The sequence below is a fragment of the Protopterus annectens genome, chromosome 2.part2, assembly GCF_019279795.1.
Source record: "Protopterus annectens isolate FY-2018-M chromosome 2.part2, PAN1.0, whole genome shotgun sequence".
NCBI lineage: Eukaryota > Metazoa > Chordata > Ceratodontiformes > Protopteridae > Protopterus > Protopterus annectens.
This window is the reverse complement of record NC_056730.1, coordinates 119255986-119277151: the sequence shown is the minus strand read 5'-3', so window position 1 is coordinate 119277151 and position 21166 is coordinate 119255986.

Here is a 21166-nt window from a genome sequence, read left to right as displayed (position 1 = left end):
AGGAACTCATTTTTGAAACACTGTTAGAATCTTTTATGGTCACAGTTCATAACAAATCAAAGTGTTTTCCAAGCAATGTCGATCACCTATATGCATACATATGCCTCATTTACTGTTTTTACAGCAATAACAAACAGTATTGGTGACATTTGTACTATAAAGATACACTCCTGCTGTATTACAACTATCTGAATGACATCTGGTTGATATACACTTACTTTTATTTCCCTAATACATTCGAAATGATGCTAGCCAATGTAGTCTTCACCAAAGATAAAGCTTGATGCACTAGACCGCTGTGTTAAGGTCTATTAGTATCCCATCCATCCAGTACACACATTGTCCATGCTTTCTGAAAGTGAATATGTGTCAACATAATTCATATGGGCAAAACAACCTTGATTCCATCATCTGCAACAGCGGACGTATTTGTGTGATGATCATATGTGTGACTACGTTTATGACATTATGCTGTTCAATATTATGACCACCTGACATTACCATTATTCAGAAGTGTGCCTCACGAACAGATAATAGGCATGTAAATGAACGTCGACATTTCAATAGTAAACTATATATATATATATATATATATATATATATATATATATATATATATATATATATAAAATTAGCAGGGGTAAGGAAGCTTGTCTTCCTGCGAAAAATGTCTTTAAACCATTTATGTTGGTTTCTCAATCGGCAGGTGATAGATCAGCTGTGTTCCATCACTTGCCATTTAATAGTTTGAGTCTTCGATGCTGTCTCATAAACTCATATATATCTCTATCTATATGTATATATCTAATCTATATATCTATAGTTTATATATATGTGAGTGTGTGTGTGTGTGTGCGCGCGCGTGTGTGTATACTTTGAAATATCAAAGTACCAAAACATTGAATGGCAAAACATCGAGTAAAAAGATTTAAACTTAAAATAACCATCTGCTGGTAGTTAAAAAGTTTGATATTATGGATGCTTGAATATATGGTGTGTGTGTGTGTGTGTGTGTGTGTGTGTGTGTGTGTGTGTGTGTGTGACTGATTATGTGCATGTGTGACTGATTATGTGCGTGTGTGTATATATGTGTGTAAAGAACAAAAAGTTGAAAATGTATTAAGGTCTTAGCCAGATGTAATAATGTGAATTTTTGATTTCTCATACCCATCTGCCACAACAAAATTCAACACAATGCAGAAATGTCATTCTTGCCAAAGGAAGAATAAATAATGCAGGGCTACAGAATGTCTCTTCCTGCAAAGATATTGTAGGGGCAAATCCTCCCACAGAAAAAAAGTGATTATTAATAGGATTTGTTTTCAGTAAACATAATTTTAGTTAAGGAATTGTTCCAAAACTGTACTCAGTGAGTCTTTCACCAATTAATGATGTATCGTAAGATGCACACAAAGGAATAAGCAAGAGCATATTGTTTAACATGTTTACCTTACAGGCACAAGATGCAGGGTTTGATTGTCACATGGGATAACTGGCTGGGCTTAAAATGGCCTGAAAGGGCAGTTAGCCTATTACTAACATATGAGCTTATAATGCTATAGGCAAGGACTCATGTAAGATGCTTGCTATATACACCTTTATGTAGACACATTTAAATGTTAGTACCACCCTTTAGGAACACTTAATGGTGCTCATCTCTCAAATCAAGACACAGCAATATTTTGCTTGACCTGTAGTGGTAACCATACCTCTTAACCTCTTAGAACAAAAACTCTGGACAAAACCATTAATAAAAGTGAAATAAAGGCCCCAAAATAGGGACTATTTTTAAATATTGCTCCTAAAAATGTAGATAGAATAACAGGTTTTGCATTAGCACGAATTTTCTAAAGGATATGAAGTCTGAAACTCAAACATCTGTCATTATTTTCTAACATCATTCTTTAATGAGTTGCTTCTAATTTGCCACAAAAACACAATTTTATGAAAAATGGACCAAAACTATGAGGGAAAAATCTGTACATTCTGTGAAAATCTGTACAATTGAGAGGTATGGACTGGTAACATATTCCATAAGCTGAAAATACAATGAATAAGGACCCCCTCCAGTGAGTCTATTTTATTTCTTGGTGTAAACTGGGGTCCCTATTATGGGTGTTTATGGTGCCAGTAGTTTTTGGAAGAAACAGGAAGTCAAATAGGAATGTACTTTTATGGACTGAAAAGTGAGATACAGTTGTTTCACCTCAGGTCATCCAGTAGATTATTGAGAATAAGGAGATTTGTGGTAATCTATCAGGATATTTGAAGATATTAAGGTGCTTTTTTGGTGAAAAATTATTAGAACATTTCAAGGTGAGTGATATGGTTTGATTTGTACAGCTAAAATGCGTCACTCTGTGCAATGATAGGTCTGATAAAGGAAGAGTGCATTGGATGAATGACTTCTTTGGATCTTGAATACATTCCTTTCTAAATAACTCAGCCAGGTAGAAAGATTTCCTGACTATGGTGGACACATGATGATTGAGTAAATGACAGTTGACCACATAAGTACCCAAGTCTCTTATGACCGTATCTGCTTTAAGAGGAGTATATATCAAGTGGGGGTAGCTTTTTTGCCAAATGCTTCTGTTATGCGTCTTTTGGTTTTATCTTAAGACCGTATTTCCTTACACCAGGCATGTCCATATTCCATCCCTTTTTGGAAAAGTTTAGAATCAGTAAATGAGCAAATATCGGCACCCATTTGGCAGTAATACAGTGCCTATCTGGCACTAATTGGCAAACATGGTTCACCACACATCATTGATAATGGCTTGGATGTCTGAAAAAGAAATGGCAAACAGTAGAGGCCTTAGCATTGACCCCTGTGGTAGCCAAGTAGTTGCAGTTTCACATTCAGAGAGGGTACTAACAATTTTCACTATCTGGCATCTGTTAAACAGCTAGTTTGCAATACAGAGGACACTGTAGGAGGTTATATTAGTTGGTATAACCTTTCAGTAATATCGGTCTGAGGGATAGTATCCAAAGCCTTGGTCAGGTCAAGACAAACAGCATGTACAGAGTGACCATTGTCCACAGTCTGTAAACTTTTCAAATATGCTTTTAGAAAAAAGGAGAAAGGACCAGGCAATACCTCACAGAACCAAACTGAGTGGGAACTAGATCAGTTGAATTACCTGTGTTTGTATAAATGAGTTCTGCTATGATACCTTCCATGGCTTTACATGTAAGACTGGAGAGGCTGGGGGGTTTACAATTATTTGGGTCTGTGGAGGAACAACCCTTGTGTAGAGGAATCACACTGGCTGTTCTCCAGGCATCAGGGACAAACCCTTGTAAACAGTCTAAGGGTGAATATAGTACTGGAGTTTAGAAAAAGTGTGCTGTTTACAATGCTAATGACTAATAAAGTTTTAAATGAAGACGTTAAAGAAGTTGGCATCATTATCAAAAGTGCTTTTCAATGAATGAAAAGTCAAATATTAACATCTCTTCCCATTCAGTTATTGCAATACCAGTCTTTGATGAGTTGAGGTAGTTGTACAACGTGCCATGAATAATGCACTACAGCTAGAATGAGTGCTGTGCTACAAAAAAGGAAATAAAGCTTGTGAAACTAGGCAAGAGCCATCTCCTTTGATTACCCAGAATCTAGAACGGTTAATTGGATTTCTGACTATCACAGATTTTTGCAGAATGTCCAGATTTTTGTCTCATATGTTTGGTATGATTCTCATAAAATGTGTGGTTAGCTGGCAAACCACTATGGATTGAAATCACTAAAGAATGACATACATTTGAGTTTCAGACAATATCTGTGAGGAAATGCAGGCTAGGACAAATCCTATTAATCTAATAACTTTCTAAGTTTATAAGAGCAATATTTAAAATCTGTCTGCATTTTAAGGCCTTTGCCCACCCCCCTTCCCCCATTATTTTAGGCTTTGCCAAAATTTCTTGTACTAAGAGGTTGAGAGGTATGCTGTTTATACAGGAAGGTGAGGCACCTAATATTAAAATAACCAGTAAATGTTAATAAAAAGAAAATCTGTACTTACTCATAATGTTACCAGGTTAGTAAAGAGTTTCTTGTTATTATCATGAGTGTAATTCTGAGTTCATATAACCTGTTGGTAACCTGGTGCTGGAGAGCTTTAAAGTATTTGTGGGTTTAGTCAAACTGAAACAAGCTGCAGCTACCCAGGTTCCACAGCCACTGGGATTAGAGTACTATATGATCTTTTAATCACATAGTACTTTATCAGGCAGACAGATAATTAATGTTCCATGCAGACAAGTGCAGATAATAACATTAAGTCTCTTTGTTAAGATGTAAAAATGTATCTGCCATTCCTTCCTCAGTTATAGTTCATCATTTCACAAATGAACATAGCTGTCATTGTCAGATAACATGCACAACCAAGAGAACAATGTACTATGTGCTCTACAAATAAATAGTAGTAGCTCTGGAAAATTAGAAGGAAATATCTGAACTGAATCATATTTTCCTACAGTGGTTGTTTTGGAAACATTTTCTGGGGAGTGGAGGCCCTCCCATATATACTGCTGAGTCATAATGCTGGCATGAAGTAATATATCGGTTTAGAATCAGTACAATATAGTGCCTGACTTGTCATACTTAATGGAAAGCTGCTTCTCATGGAACAAATACTGAGCAGTACAAACTGTAAAGCTAACTTCATCTACTTATCACAGATTATATCTTAGTTGTTCTAGCTGGCTGTTAAATGCATCTCCGTTGCTGTCAGAGCAGAGTAGGGTGAGGAGATGTTCAACAAAGAGGTGTTTCCTGGTTTTTGTACTTCAATTAGGTGACTGTTTTCAGATGTCTTAACATCTGTCTTGGGTGGAGGGGTTCTCAGGGAATGGAAACATATTATCTGATCATTCTGTCCTCTATTTGGCATTTAAGTTATTTTGTTATAGTCACTTAAGTAGCAGGATATTTATCACATCAGTCTCTCTCTCACATAAACACACACACACACACACACACACACACACACACACACACACACACACACACACATACATACACATATCTGTCCTTTACACTCAAATTAAGCATGCAATATCTTTATATCTACATAACAAACAACAGTTTGTGTATTTTCCATTATTCAGGACACAAAAACACAGTGACATGTTCATTAGCATTGTATTGCTTATTACATGCCGTTTGCATGATGAGTATCAATTATTTCCAGTGCATAGGGTAGGGAAACAGTGTACTGTTCAAACAACCCTCTCAGAGTATCAAGCGCTCAGTTATACTCATCATGTGATTTACAGGATATTAAACAATAAGTCAGTTGGATGACTCCATCATGCCTAAGCAGCAATGAATGGTATACATTTGCTGACACACAGTCATTCATGGGGGGCAGGGAGTGTCTCCCATCATCTAGATGAGACTGTGTTCGTTAGGTAACTGATGTGTCCCTCAGTGGTCAGATCCTGCATCATCCTTCATTTTTGTTGATTTTTCCAGATAATAGGGGTATATTGTCAGGGGTGATGTGTAGCACAGAGGTAAATGTCTTCTGTACAAATGGCAGCCCTTTCCACCTTTGCCTATATATCATCTACTGCACTGTCCTCTTTTGGGGAGATCCTGTGAAGCCTCCTCATTGGACCTCTGGTGCAGCTGTCAACAATGGCAACAGAAAATGTATGAGAGTATTAATGCTTTTGGTTCTGGTACTCTACACTGACTTTTCATTTTCCACTTCATCTGGTAGAGGTGGACGGTGATGGTGTACTTCTATTCCCTAGCTCCACACCTTCTGATGTTGCCAGAGTAATGCCCCCTCCTCATATGTAACAGTGCTCTTCTACTCACAAGCCCAGCATGTCTTTACACTGCTGACATGTTCCTAGTGGCACTTCCCTTTATTTATTTGAATTGTTTTTTCTTGCTCTAACACCACCATCAACTAAATGGTACCAGCACTCTTAGCACTACCTCCTTGTATTCCACTTTAGTGGAAGATATGTTGCTATACAGATGCACCTGTTTCCCGAACTTTATATGCTGTAACACCGGAGAGTGTATGTGCCACTTCTCCAATGGCTAGCTGCTGAACAGGTGGATTACGTCTTCCCAGAACATCTAGATGCTGGAGAATTACCTACATGAGAGTAACTAGCCTTCAAAGCTTAGCAAAGCAATAGTTATATTCAGTTCATTCTATCCAACCTCCACTTAAACATGAAATGCTATTCAACATGAATTTTATAAATACAGTCATTCTGAGTAAATAATTATTTGGTTTGCTATGCTATACTATTCCATAATGTATCTCAGTGCAGTCCTTCCTCTGGGAGTGTGCTACTGCCCTTAATAATCTGATGTTGCAATGACCTCACATCAGGGGACACAACTTGATGAATGGCTGAGCATACATCCTTGTTGATAAATATGATTTAGTTCAAGTTTAAGAATGAAAACTAAATTATGAGAGTTCAAGTAGTTATATGAGAGGTTACAACAGAGCAGATTTGTTTGGTCCTCATATAGTACAGAGTCACATGGTAGCTCGACATTGTTTATCTTTTGTAGGGGGTTGTATACTGGCCTACTAAGACCATTACATATAAAGAGTTTGCATTGAGTTGCAAAGTGTTTATACTTAGGACTCTTGTAATCTTTTGATGAACAATCTGCAGTTTTGTGCCGTGCTTAGCCATGTGTCCCTTTGCAATTAAGAGTCTATTTTTTAAATGCCATCATAGATTCATAGGTGTGTACTTAGGCTAATGGCCCTGGGGCCTTTACAGGCCTAGACCATAGGATTACCCTGGAATCGTGTCACCCAACCTTAGTTCCCAGTGCTTCTGTCGAGTAAATCCACTGGAGTGATCCCTGGGGTGAATTTTCTATTTCCCATCCACTCTTTGAGATTTTTCTTGAAGAGAGCCAGTGAGGTGCTCTGCTTGACATGTATGGGAAGTCTATTCCATAATATGGACAGTCTCTGGGTTATGAACCTGTCCCTCCAGCATGTTCTGTTGATTGTGGTGATGAGGTTGAGGTCTCTGGAGTGTGTGGTACAGAGGGATTGGGATTTCTTTAGATGTAGCATTTCTAACAGAGCTGGGTCAGACATGGCTATGTAAGTCAAGCAGAAATCACCTCTAAGTAGGCAATATAAGACAGAGAATAGCTGGAGTTTTTTTAATCTGTCCATATAGGACAAATGTTTAAGGCATAGGATCCTCTTTGTGAGGTACTCTTGTGGCCTCTCCAGTTGTTGCAGGTGTTTAGTGAGGTAGAGGGAGACAATGACCTCTTTCATCCTGGATGCAAAACTCTTAGTAATGAGATGTGCCACATAGAAGGACTTTCTGACCACAGTGGCAATGTGGTGGTCAAAAGAGAGGTTACTGTCAACCTGTGTTCCCAGATCTCTTATAATGCCTTCTGTGTTTGGCAGACTACCATTGATGTGGTAATTCATGGGAACTGGGTTTTTCCCAAATAGGATGATGACACATTTTTTTGGCATTCAGCTTAAGGCCATGGTTCTGACACCAGTCATTGGTCTCAGTGAACCCTTTCTGTAGTATGTCAACATCACTCGGGGAGTTAATAATAGCTCCCAACTTGCAATTGTCTGCAAACGTTGTCAGCCAGACTCCCTTTGTGTTGGCCTGGACTTCAGAGAAGTAGATACCAAACAGGAGAGGACCCAGGATCAAACCCTGTGGGACTCCACTCATGACTGGTCAACAGTCTGATTTGGAGTAAGCTACTTTCATACTGTGGGTTCTACCTGTGAGCCAGTTTGCAACCCACCTAGTGATGTAGGGGTTGATGCCCAGCTTAGTGAGATTTTTGATGATTCCTGAGTGGGGAATGGTATCAAAGGCCTTGGCCAGATCAAGGTCAGCTGTATGAACCACCTTGTCTTCATCCACAGCTCTGGTGACTGACTCAAAGAAGTCAGCCAAGTTGAACAGGCATGATCTACCCTTCACAAAACCAAAGTGTGTGGGATCCAAAGTTTGGAGATTCCCTATATCCTCGTTTATTAGGTCCATGATGATGTGTTCCACAGCTTTGCATATCAGACTCATTAGGCTAATGGGGCGATAGTTCCCAGGGTCTGTAGTCGCTCCTCCTTTGTGGAGAGGAATAACTGTAGCAGTGTGCCATTTGGTAGGGACAAAGCTTGAGGTGAGGCTGTGATTGAACAGGGCACACAGGTGAGGTGCCAGTTCACTCTGTAGTTCATGTAGAATACAGCCAGGGATATTGTCAGGTCCCATAGAAGCTGTATTCTTGGCCTTGGACAGTGCTGTTTTAACCTGTACAGCAGTAATACTGGATGACTGGCAATCTATTGGTATTGTGACTGGTCCCTTGGGGGGGAGGGGTAAATTTGCCACTGAATCTGTTGGCCAGTATATTGGCAATATCTGTTGGCTTGGTATAGGAGGTACCATTGTGCAGTAGCTCAGAACAAATGTGGGTATTGCCATGGAGATTCTCTACATAACTATAGAAGGCCTTGTGGTTTTCTTTACTATCTGCTGCAATTCTGTTTTCATAGCTAGCTTTAGAGGATTTGATGAGAGATCTCAACTTTTTGTTGAGGATAAGGGAGTTTTTCCAGTCTTGGGTCTTCACCTTATTCCACATCAGTTTCCTCCTTCTGTTGTAGAGTTTATTTATGGCTTCCTTTTTTGGGGGAAGAGTTATTTGGTTCTGTTGGGTATGGCGAGATCCATGCATTTGTGCATTGATGTATGATTTGGTGGTCATGCAACTGATCTCCATTTGCATGGGTGCCATGAAATTAGCCATTTCTGTTTTTAGGAGCCCAAAGTTAGCTTTGGAGAAGTTTTTCATGGTGGTTACCTTTGCTGGGGTGGGGGGGGGGTAGGAGAGATGTGGATTTCCAAGGTGATTAGTTTGTGGTCGTATCTAACCAGGGAGGAGTTGACTATTGGTATAGAGCAACGGTTGCCCATGTTAGTAATAACCAGGTCAATGATGCTGCTACCTCTAGTGGGGATCAGAAGGAGCTGGTCCAGGGCATTGGAATTACTGAATTCCAGGAAATGTTGGGCAAGTGTATTGGTACATGAGTAGTTTTCCCAGTTAATGGAGGGGTAGTTGAAGTCGCCCAGTATGAGAGTGTTAGGTTGGACCCTTAATATTCTCCAGGGTGCTTAGGAACGTGGAGTGTAAGTCTTGGGACATGGTTGGGGACCTATATCAGGCTACAACCTGAATTGCTGTCTTACTTACAATGTTAGCTGCACCTGAAGTATCTCAGATGAGTTATGTTGGGCTACTTGTGTGGAGGTGTGCACATCCTTTATGAATATGGAAACACCACTGCCTTTGGACCTTCAGTCCGAATTCTGGGGCCGAAAGGTGTGGAATGAGTTTTAGCCTTTTAGTGCAGGGGCACTTTCTGCTGCCTTGAACCAGGTCTCTGTTACAGCACAAATGTCAATGTTCTCCATTTTAAGGAGTGCTTTGAATGAGGGTATTTTGAGATTTAGACTTCTAGCGTTGAGCAGTATGACCCTCAGACTGCATTGGTTTGTAGCTGTTATGGTGGTAATTTGGTCTTTGAAACACTGCCTAAAAAAGGCACTATAGGGGTGGCAAGAGCCTTGGCCAGTACCCGGATGCCCAGGAGTGACAGATGTAGGCCATCTCTGGCAAAGCATCAAGGTCTGTCAGTTATGTCATCTCAGGCAGACAGATACTGGATCCCCTAAGAATGACACCAGAAACTTAGCCAATTGTTGAAATCAATCATTTTCTGCTTATACTGTGGTATCATTCTGGGTAATGGCAGAATGCTGCTCAGGGTTAGGGTCATACCCATCTGGATTACATAATCCAAGAGCTCCTCCATGTCTCTTTTCCATGTAGTGCATGGAGGTACGTCTCAGGTCATTCACACTCACATGTACAATGACAGAGTCATATTTGTACCTGTTGCTGAGGGACTTGAGTGCGTGCATTATATGGTGGATCCTGGTGCCTGACAGACAGCTAACTGTTACTTTCTCCTTATTCAACCTAGTGAGTGGGACATCAGTGTGCCTCACTAATGAGTCACCTATCACTAGTGTGTTGGACATGCTGTTTTGCCTTTGGGGCTTTGGTTGAGTGACACACTGTTTAGGAGAGTTATGTCTCATGATTAGTGTTGTGTTGTGGTGTTTGACTGCATTTCTACCTTGGAGGTCTCTGCTGTTTAGGTAGAATTTTAGTGACAGCCTCCGCAAAGGTGGGTGTCTGGTTTGGGTTTTTATGTGAAGGCAGTACTGATGCGTGGTCTGGAGGGCTATGTGTTCCATGCGGTGTGGTGCAAGTGTTGACCTTCTCCTGTTGACCAGTTATTCCAGTCTTAGCTGGAGAGTGCGTGGCTTCCAGTTTGGATATATAAATGCATCTCTCACAAGTCTGAGGGTTGGGATGTAAGAGGAGAGGGTTGTCAGTGTGCATGAGGCAGTTGCTACATTGCCTCGGGATGCCCAAGTTCACCAGGTTAATAGGAGAATGAACAGGGAACTGACCTTTAGACATACCTGGAGGGGTGGGCATTAATAATAAGTACTGGAGCTGTTTTCTTGTATAACATTTAGTGCTGGTAGCATTTTTGTGTGCTACAATAATTGCTACAAGAAGTCTGGTAAGGTGCTAGACTAATAAGCTAGTAAAAGTGCAGGAAAGGAGAGAACTAGTAGATCTAAGAGAAAAATTGAAGAGCAGACTTTGGCATTGCTCAAAGCTTACAAACAGTCCTGGATACAGCAAATCTGTATCTGGACTAGACTAGTTACAGGGAAGTTGGGAAACAAGCGCAAACGTGAGCTTTTAAACCAGAAAGTTGAAAGAGATGGAAAAACTGCCCAAACTGCCAATAAACTACAATTTCTGGGCCAGAAACCACTCCTCTTGTGGTAGGTAGCCTGCCTAGTGCTTACCACTCCCACTGATAAGCTAGAAGGGTTCCCTCCAACACAAAAAGGCTTTGGGGGCTCAAAAGCTTATAAACAGTCCTGGATACAGAAAATGTGTATCTGGACTAGACTAGTTACAGGAAAGGCAGGAAACAAAATGGTATTCAGAGAAGGGATATGGAGTCTTGTTTTATTACTGTCTACATCAGGCATAGAAGATAACTGGAATTCAGTTTGCAGTTCTGCAGTCCCCACCTCAGCACTTAAAAGGATAGTCTCAGTTCAGAGCAACACTTGGTGACAAATGTGATTCCTGGCCACAACTTCCAGCTTTACAGAATTTCAAATCACTGTGAGTATACAAACTTAGTCATGGCATGATAAGTGGTGTTGGTAAGTATACAAAGTAAGTTATGGTATGATAGGTGGTGTTGGTAAGTATATAAAGTAAGTTATGGTATGATAGGTAGTGTTGGTAAGTATACAAAGTAAGTTATGGTATGATAAGTGGTGCTGTTAAGTATACCAAGTAAGTTATGGTATGATAATTGGTGCTGGTAAGTATACAAAGTAAGTTATGGTATGATAGGTGGTGTTGGTAAGTATACAAATTAAGTTATGGTATGATAGGTGGTGTTGGTAAGTATATAAAGTAAGTTATGGTATGATAAGTGATGCTGGTAAGTATACAAAGTAAGTTATGATATGCTAGGTGGTGTTGATAAGTATAGAAAGTAATTAATGGTATGATAAGTGGTGCTGTATTTAGCATTGCTGCCTCAGAGCACTTAATTCTTCAGTATGCCTGTGTGGGTTTTCTGAGAGTATTCAGTTTCCTTCAGCACTGCAAACACAGGTCAGTATGGGTAACATTCTAACTTGCTGTTAGGTAAATGTGTACAAATGTGTACGTGTGTGTGTGTGTGTGTGTGTGTGTGTGTGTGTGTGTGTGTGTGTGTGTGTGTGTGTTTGTCCTGTGATGAAATATCCTGCCATATAAAACTTTTGGCTAGCACCCTTTGCTTATCGCAGTATGTTCTGGATTCCACATTACCCTGAATAAGATAAAAAGGGTATCACAGATTGACAGAATGAGTGAGAGTATTACATTCCCCACCTACATTTACAAAAGTTACTGAGAAAATGACAAAGTGAATGCTTGTAAGATGGCATGACTGATAAAACAGGAAGGGCCTAGAGATATGAAGAAATTCTGCTGAAAAGGACGAGCACAATAACTGCAGTCTATAGTCTGTGTTGAGCCAATGACCTTTTAAGTGCATGATTTTAACTGTGATTGTAATATGTAAACCCAGCAGAAATATGGGGAAACCTTCCAGTATAGCAGTATCTCTTGTGAGTAAGTAACTTGTTCTGTGCATAAGTGGACATGACTAGAATGAAACACGGGAGGGGGTATAACATCTAGTCTTTGTCCTGTATTACTGTATTCCACTATTATGATACTACAGGATATACTAACCTGGGCAAGTACATTAAAAAATCTTAATATAGGTCAAAGAATGCTCCATAACAAAAAAAAAATACACATTAAAACAAATCAGAGGCAGAGGAGAAACAGGCTTAGAATGCCATATGACCATTGTTTGTTTATGTCGTTAATATGACACTAACCTTTTTTGCCTGTACCGCATCCAAGGCAAGTTCTAAAAATGGGAATTTATTCTTCACAGATTCTTAGTTTAAAATGAAATGAAATAAAAGAAAATTAAAGGCTTGCTAGTTGTTTGATGAAAGGTTGCCAAAAAGTAATATTCTAGTCAGTAACTCTGTTCTGCTGATGCCAATAAGGAAGACACACATACCGTGCAAGGCATGAAATGTGATGACAGCACAGTAGGAAAAGTCAGTACAGCATTCCAGGATGGCACAGTGCCCATCCTTTTTACCATAATGAGGCTCAGAAAGAAAGGAAATAAAAGATTAGCAATATGTACAGGAAAAAACGGCTGTTAGATGAGTAGAGTCAAGCCAAAAAGTGCGAGTTACTTTAACAATAAGCTGTGCTTTCACTGGCATTCGTTTAAAACCTGGATTCAATAAACATTATTTTAATTAACAAAGAGAAATATACTATCCAAAGCAAACATTTTACAATCCACTCAGCTACGTTCTTATCTTTGCTATTGCAGGTACATGCATGCTGAGCAATATAATTAAAACAGCAATAACAAAAGTACAATCAGCCAGAATTTATAAGAACAACATGATTGCTTTGCTCTACACTAGAAATCTGTTAGTTTATATTTACTTACTTTTTTATAACAAACATGTTTTCTTTCTTATATTACACTAGCCAAGTTGGAATGGGTGATCTAGCAGCAGTAATCCACAGTGTAGCCTTACTTTCCTGTAAGAATTCTGGAAACTAATTAATATTAAAACACATGGAGTATTCTATATTACTCTAGTAGTTGGTGCAGCATATATGTGTAGCACTTAATGAAACATCACCAGTCGTGTTAAAGTGCTCATGACGAATTTAGTGAATATGCTTATATATTGGGGTGAATGACTGGAAAACTATCGCAGGAGAAATATTTACATGTATCTATAGCTATATCTGTCTCTCTCTCTCTGTTGATATATATATATATATATATATATATATATATATATATATATATATATGTATATATATATATATATATATATATATATATATATATATATATATATATATATATGTATATATATATATATATATGTATATAGATATATGGATTCACTACTGAATCCCGAAATTCAAAATCGCGAAAGTACTACATACATACAGCACACACACAAACATACACACAGCCTCACCCCATAACCAAACAAACCACCCTACACTAAAGATAAGTGGGGGGTTCACACCCCTGCACCCCCCACACCCACCTACTTTAATAGTCTAACTCCGAGATCGCACAAACATACACACAAGGCAAACTCACACACACACATTACAGCCCCACACACACACCACAGTCACAACACACACTTACACACACTAAAGCCCCTCACAAACACACTTACACACACATACTTACCTGAACCGCAAACCAGAAGCGCTAACTCAAAATCCCTTAACATCGGGATTTTGAATTTTGCCCTTCTGGTCTTTCGGTAATTTGAGATTTAAAAAGTTTGAGATTTAGTAGTGTTCCTATATAGATATATATATATATATATATATATATATATATATATATATATATATATATATATATATATATATATATATATATATATATATATATATATATATACATATATATACATACACACACTCAGAGAGACACACACACACACACACACACACACACACACACACACACACACACACACACACACACACACACACACACACACACACTATTCAATATAATGAAATGTTTGAAGTACTGAAGGATATATCAAATGCTTAAAACACCAAACTGAAACAATCACAAACTGTCCTCTTCTGATCTTAACCCTACCAATAAATTCATCCATACTTCAGAATAGTGGCAGAATTACACAAATATGTTTCCTAAGAACACGTGTAGTGTTGGTTCTAGGGGTAGGAGCAGGTTAAGGTTAGCAGATAATAGTAAGATGAGCAAGGGATATTACCACCTGCTCCATCTTATTAATATCCAACACCAACCCTAGCCCTGCCCCTAAACCAACCCTCCATTCAAACTTAAAGAAACCCTTCCTGTAACACTACTACAATATGTGACATCTCTGACACAGAACATATTTAAACCATATACACAGACACACACACGCACACGTGCATATGCACACACACACACACACACACACACACACACACACACACACACACACACACACACATATCCTATCACCTAACTCATCCCCCTACCCTAACACTAAAATTCATACACACACCCCAAAAACTATCATATAGTATTCCCTTATATAGCCTTAGCTGACACACACACACATGAGCACACAAGCTCCCACTTCCTAATACACACACATATGGGTCTACTTCAAATGAGTGAAATCTCATTTGAACAAAGCCCATATAACCAAGACCAATTAACCGATACTGCAAAACAACGAAATGTTAAAATAATGAAAGTCAAATGCTCCCCTACTGTAACAAAAGCAAAAAAAAAAAAAAGTAAAAAACACCTGCACACCACCAACCTACTACTAAACCTTCCCACAAGTACACAATACCTTAAAGAATCAGAACAGGAATGTATGTACACTGCCCCTCCACACACACCTGTAAGTTAAATATACCAACTCCGAGATTGCACTACCTTGTGGAAAAGACATATTTACTGCTAGTCAGCTACTGCTGCAACTTACTACAGGTGATTATCTGTTTTTGAGATTCTGACTTTCGTTATTTTAATGTTTCATTGTTTTGCAGTTTTCGTTAATTGGTCACAATTATATGTTTCATTCAAATGAGATTTCGCTCATTTCAAGTAGACCCCCCCCCCCCACACACACACACACACACACACACATACAACATGAGAATGGTCAAAAACTATTTTATCAAGCTCTGACTCATCAGTCTCATTTTGCTGAGTCTATGTGAAAATAGGACTCTACATGGCCCATGTTGATACTCCTTTTACACTCTCACTAGCATGAGTTCTAATTTTGCTCCATTTTGCTGTGACTAAATTAAATGAATGCCACACAATGAATATATCTATATATCTATATCTATATCTCCACATATGTGTGTGTGTGTGTGTGTGTGTGTGTGTGTGTGTGTGTGTGTGTGTGCGCAGCACATGACACATGCAGTATCCTACTTGTGGTCAGCAAGTAACCAGACATCTGTTTTCTTCCCACTCCCATTTAACAAACATTATCCTTCCCTAACAGTACATTCAGCTTGGTGAAGAGACTGCAATATTGTGGTTTGCACAGTCACCATCTTCAGGTTAGTACATTTAAGAAAGGACAATGTGAAGTCTGTGAAAAATAATATATGCATTTTGCTTTGCAGATTTGGAACATTTTTGTCAATTATTTTGGTGGGTTATGCATTAACTTCTGGTAGTGGAAACATGCACGTGCACAAACACATCTATCCTTTGGCTGAACAGAGTGAGGGGGTGTGGTGGTAATGCCCCCCTACAAAGTTTGGGAATTGCAGCCGCTCTTCACAAAATACTGTCACAAACTGGTCAAATTATGATTTTAACATGTATCAGAGAGGTGCATTTGATGTTAATATATTTTATATCAGAGTATGTATGCATGTGTGATGTCTGAAGGCTTTGGGCAGTGCTCATATTTTTCTCCACATTGTGCAGGCTTTGCCTTCTGTGTTATTGTTTCACAGCTTTTCTTTATCTCATCAGGAAATCCATGATTTCGATGTTCAAAGTCAACACTGCTGTTATGTCTAAGACGTAAAAACAAAATCAAGGATGATTAATATAAATATCAGTTATTTGTTATTTTTATTAATTATCGCTGACTTTATGAATTGAAATAATTTTATGACTGGAGTATAGTATAGTGATAATTTTTACAATTAAATGATGTTTTTATAAGTGTTATACAAAGGACAATGAAGTGTTCTGGTAATTAAGTATTTTTAGAACATGTTTTTTTCTAAATGTTCTTGTTAGAAGTTAATCGTGTGATCTTGTTGAGATGGGTGTTCACCTATATAAAATTGTAATGGCAGTGTTCTTACTTACTTTAACTCGTATAAGTCCATGACAAGATAAAAGGGATGAAACCACTTAGTATGAGTGTTTTTTTACAATAAATCTATTGAAGATTGCACACCCAGCTAGACTTGTTGAGTTTTTGTTATTATTTTAGTCACAGTGATGGAAGCATGTCTGATTGTTGATGCATAAGAAGCATTTGTTTTTTGACAAAAAGCAAACGTCCTTTCTACTATGGCACAGAGTTAAAAAGGGCAGCAAGAAAAATGCAAGGGGATATATGAGCTATTCTTTGATATCTCTTAGAGGGTGTATAAAAATGACATGTAGCTGCTGTATGAAACACAATAAATTTTCTCCATTTATGCTGCCTAAAGCTCCCTGTGTTGTGTGCACTTGCTTTAAACAATGGCAAAATCATATTGACTAATTTAACTGCGGTTTGTTCATTTAACCAGACAGTACTTCAATCCATATAAATAATTGGTAGTATTTCCTTACAAGTTAAATTTGTAAACTGCTCAGATTGTCTGAATTCCAAATCGTCATACTAAAGAACATTGCATTTCTTAATGACTTAATATAGTTGACAATAAGTCAACCAGAACACTTGGAGACTTTAATTGTCCTAACATTAACAGGCTTAATAGTAACTATATGATGACTATGAGAGCTATTTCCTGGATATTGTTAACTTATATCACTTTTATAGGAACATAGGTTCATAAGTACTTATAGGGTTATTAAACCAAGTCCACCGATGGAAAGTAGCCTGAGATAAAGGATAATACAGCTCTAAAGTTGGGGTGATTTTAAAAGCAAACTTGAACAAAGGGAAGCTATATGGCAAATAAAATTAAGGGTGGATTGTCACTCAGGGTTGAACAAAACCATTAATATCAAATGTTTTTTTTAAATAAGGAAGTAATTTGAATATTGAATTGTTTTATTAATTGTTTTACTTATTGCTTTATTAATTGGAATGTTGATTTTATTGGACAATGAAATGCATAAAATAGTGTAAAGTGATTTGTAGTGTATTTCTGATGAAGTCCTGTACCAGTTGGACAAAAGGGGTCTACTTTATTCATGCGAAAGCCGAATCGGTCGAATACAATTCACGTGACATATAACGAGTGAAACACGAGTACGTCAAACACACTAAACTGCAAAAGTGGAAATATCGAATTCACATAGTTGGCCCACCGTGGAATAGCTCCGTAAGGTAAGTGTGCAATAGTTACGGACCTTAGGGTTAGGGTGCGGGTTAAGGTAAGTGCATAGATAGGTAATGTATGTAAGGTTTAGTGTAGGGTTTTGTTAAGTGTATGTATGTGGAATATTTAGTTTGTTTGGGTATAGCTCAGTAGAGTAAGTGTGCTGTAGTTACAGACCTTAGGGTTAGGGAGGGGTTAAGGATAGTGCATAGATAGTTGTGTATGTAGGATTTAGTGTAGGGTTAGAAGTAGGGTTTTGGTGCTTTACTTTAGGGTTAGAAGTAGGATTTTGGTTAGTGTGTGCATGTGTTGTTTTTTTACTGTGTTTTGGTAGGTAGTATGTTGTGGGCGGTGGGGTTGGCCAACTATGAGAGATCAAGATTTCGAATTTCGCTGTTTGGTACACTCGACATATTTGTGTTTTGCTCGTTATGGTTCATATGAGTTGTGTTCGACCGATTTGGCTTTCGCGGGAATAAAGTAGACCCTTCTTAAGATCCATAATGATCACTAACATTATAAGTACAATAAACCAAAAAAAACTGTCAGTATAAAACTAAAATCATATAAAACCAAGTCCACTGATAGAAAGGAGCCAACCAACAGCAAGGAACCAGTTCAAAGTAAACACCAGTAGCATTAAAAAATTCTTTATTACCTCTTTTGTCTGGGTCTACTATATTCCCGCAAAAGCCGAATCGGTCAAATACAACTTGCTTGAACCATAATGAGCGAAACACGAATACGTTGAACACACCAAACTGTGGAATTCGAAATCTCGATCTCTCATAGTTGGCCAACCCCACCGCCCGCAACATACTACCTACCGAAACACAGTAAAAAAACAACACATACACACACTAACCAAAACCCTACTTCTAACCCTAAAGAAAAGCACCAAAACCCTACTTCTAACCCTACACTAAACCACAACTATCTATGCACTATCCTTAACCCCTCCCTAACCCTAAGGTCCGTAACTACTGCACACTTACCCTACAGAGCTATACCCAAACAAACTAATTATTCCACACACATACACTTAACAAAACCCTACACTAAACCTTACATACATTACCTATCTATGCACTTATCTTAACCCGCACCCTAACCCTAAGGTCCGTAACTATCGCACACTTACCTTACGGAGCTATTCCGCAGACGGGCCAATTATGCTAATTCGATATTTCCACTTTCACGGTTTAGTGCATTCGACATACTCGTGTTTCGCTCGTTATGTGTCACGGGAATTGTATTCCACTGATTCAGCTTTCGCGGAAATATAGTAGACCCCTTAAGAAGCCTAGCCATACATTTCTATAGCAGTTTTTAGTTCTTATATTTTCAATACAGATAACCCAGAGACAGGCAGAACAAGCATGTGTTGGGACATTTACATGTTGCTCCTATTCATGAGGGAAAAGAGTACTAAAGCATAGGTGATTTTATGATAACCATCCATTCATCAAAATTACATTTGAAGAGAGTAAGAGAAGTATTTTGTTTATGTGGAATAGAAGTCACTTCCAATAAAACATTATTCTCTGTGACACATACCTATACCCCAACATGTTCGATTTATGGTGCAGAGGAAAGTGAAATCCTTGAGCAGGTGTTTGTACCATTAGTAGACTTGCAAATATGCAATAGGTCTGACAGGATACGGGCTGATAAGGTTCTAGTCATGAGGTAGTGCTCACTTCTCAATAGCCTATATGAGACCAGGAAGAAGGGCAAGGCTTTGAGACTGTCTGCATAGTTTTGATGATTTAGGCCCTTGAATTTTGTAGTAAGGAAGCATTGTGGTCATTGCAGTTGTGATAAGTTTTTGGACAATGCATACCATACAGCAGTGTCAGTGGCACAACAGGTAGTACACTTGCATTTGGTGCAGTATGCTGTGGATTTTATTCCCACACCAGGTAGATCAGGCACAGACATTGCACTGCAGCATAATGGGGGTGCTGCTGTCCTGTGTGTGTTGTCCTTCAAATGAAATGTTAAACCAAGGCCCTATCTGCTCAAATTTGTGGCAGCCCAGGTGGGTGTAAAAGATCTCATGGTATCTATAGAAAAGAGTAGGGGGCTCCCTAATGGCCTGGGCAAATTTCCCCTCATAGTATAAATGCTACCTTGGGTCTCCCCTGGAAAGAGGCTACTAGCCTAGCTGGACTAACCCAATCAAAAAATATATATAAAATACTGAAAAGGGCATTATAGTTAATGATCAATCTAATGAGTGTTGAGTACAGTAAAATGATTACATCCCTGGACCTGGACACCATACCCCTAAATATAAGTAGTGATGAAAAAGAACTTCCTTACAATAGTGGTGATCAAAGGACAGTTCATCATTGACATTGGTTCCCAGAACTCTGAGTGGGGTCATCAAGATGGAAATTGCTAGGATTTTAACCAGGTCATCACTCAGTTTTAATAGATTAACCTTTGTATAATCTCTTAATACTGAAGCATTGGAAGTGGCTCCAACTTCTGTCTTATGGTGAATCTAACTACTTTGTGGTCTGATTTGACCAGGATGGGAGCTGTTGTTTGTTGGGAGCAAATGTACTCCATACTGGTAAGGATCAAATCTAGGCTTTTGTCACCACTGGTTGGGGTGCACACTAACTGGTCCAGAGAGCACGTATTGATAAAATCCAGAAAGTTCTGGGCATACATCTTTGAGGATATATAACTCACAGTTTGTGGGAGGTAGGTAAAGTCTCCTAGGTGAATGGTGTTTGGTTTCATACATAGGAATGCCCTACTGGTTAAGCTGGATGTCTGGGCTGAGGGAAAACTAGAGGAGTATACAGAGGGGGACCTAAGTTGGATGTGGAGGAGTTCCAGGTCATTTTTTTGTTTAATGAGTTTGAAGGTGAATTTTCTTTTTTAAGAATGTTGAGACATAGCCACCTTTAGTACCTTTGACTAATGAGATGGGCCTGAATATGTGATCGACATTTAAACTATGCACTGATGGACTGCTTTCACTGGTGTTGAACCAGGTCTCTGTGATAATGGATGTATCAGTGTTTTCTATTGCTTTTTCTAATTTCTCCAAATCTTTTGTGATTCTAATACCATTATGGGAATGGACCCCATTCCTAAGTGAAGGTGCGATTAAAGTTCATGAAATTAGTATTGTTTTGATCTTTGATTTCAGCCAAAAGTGCTCGTCGCAGCACCCGCAATGTGCCCAGTAATGACTCCTTCTGAAATTTGTATGGGGGGGTTACGTGTATTGGCACCATATCTATATCAGATTGTAGATTCTTTTTTATAAGATCCATTGCTCCTACTACTATTGGACCTGTCTGGGTATCTTTCTTCCACATTGCTCTCATTTCTGCCTACAAA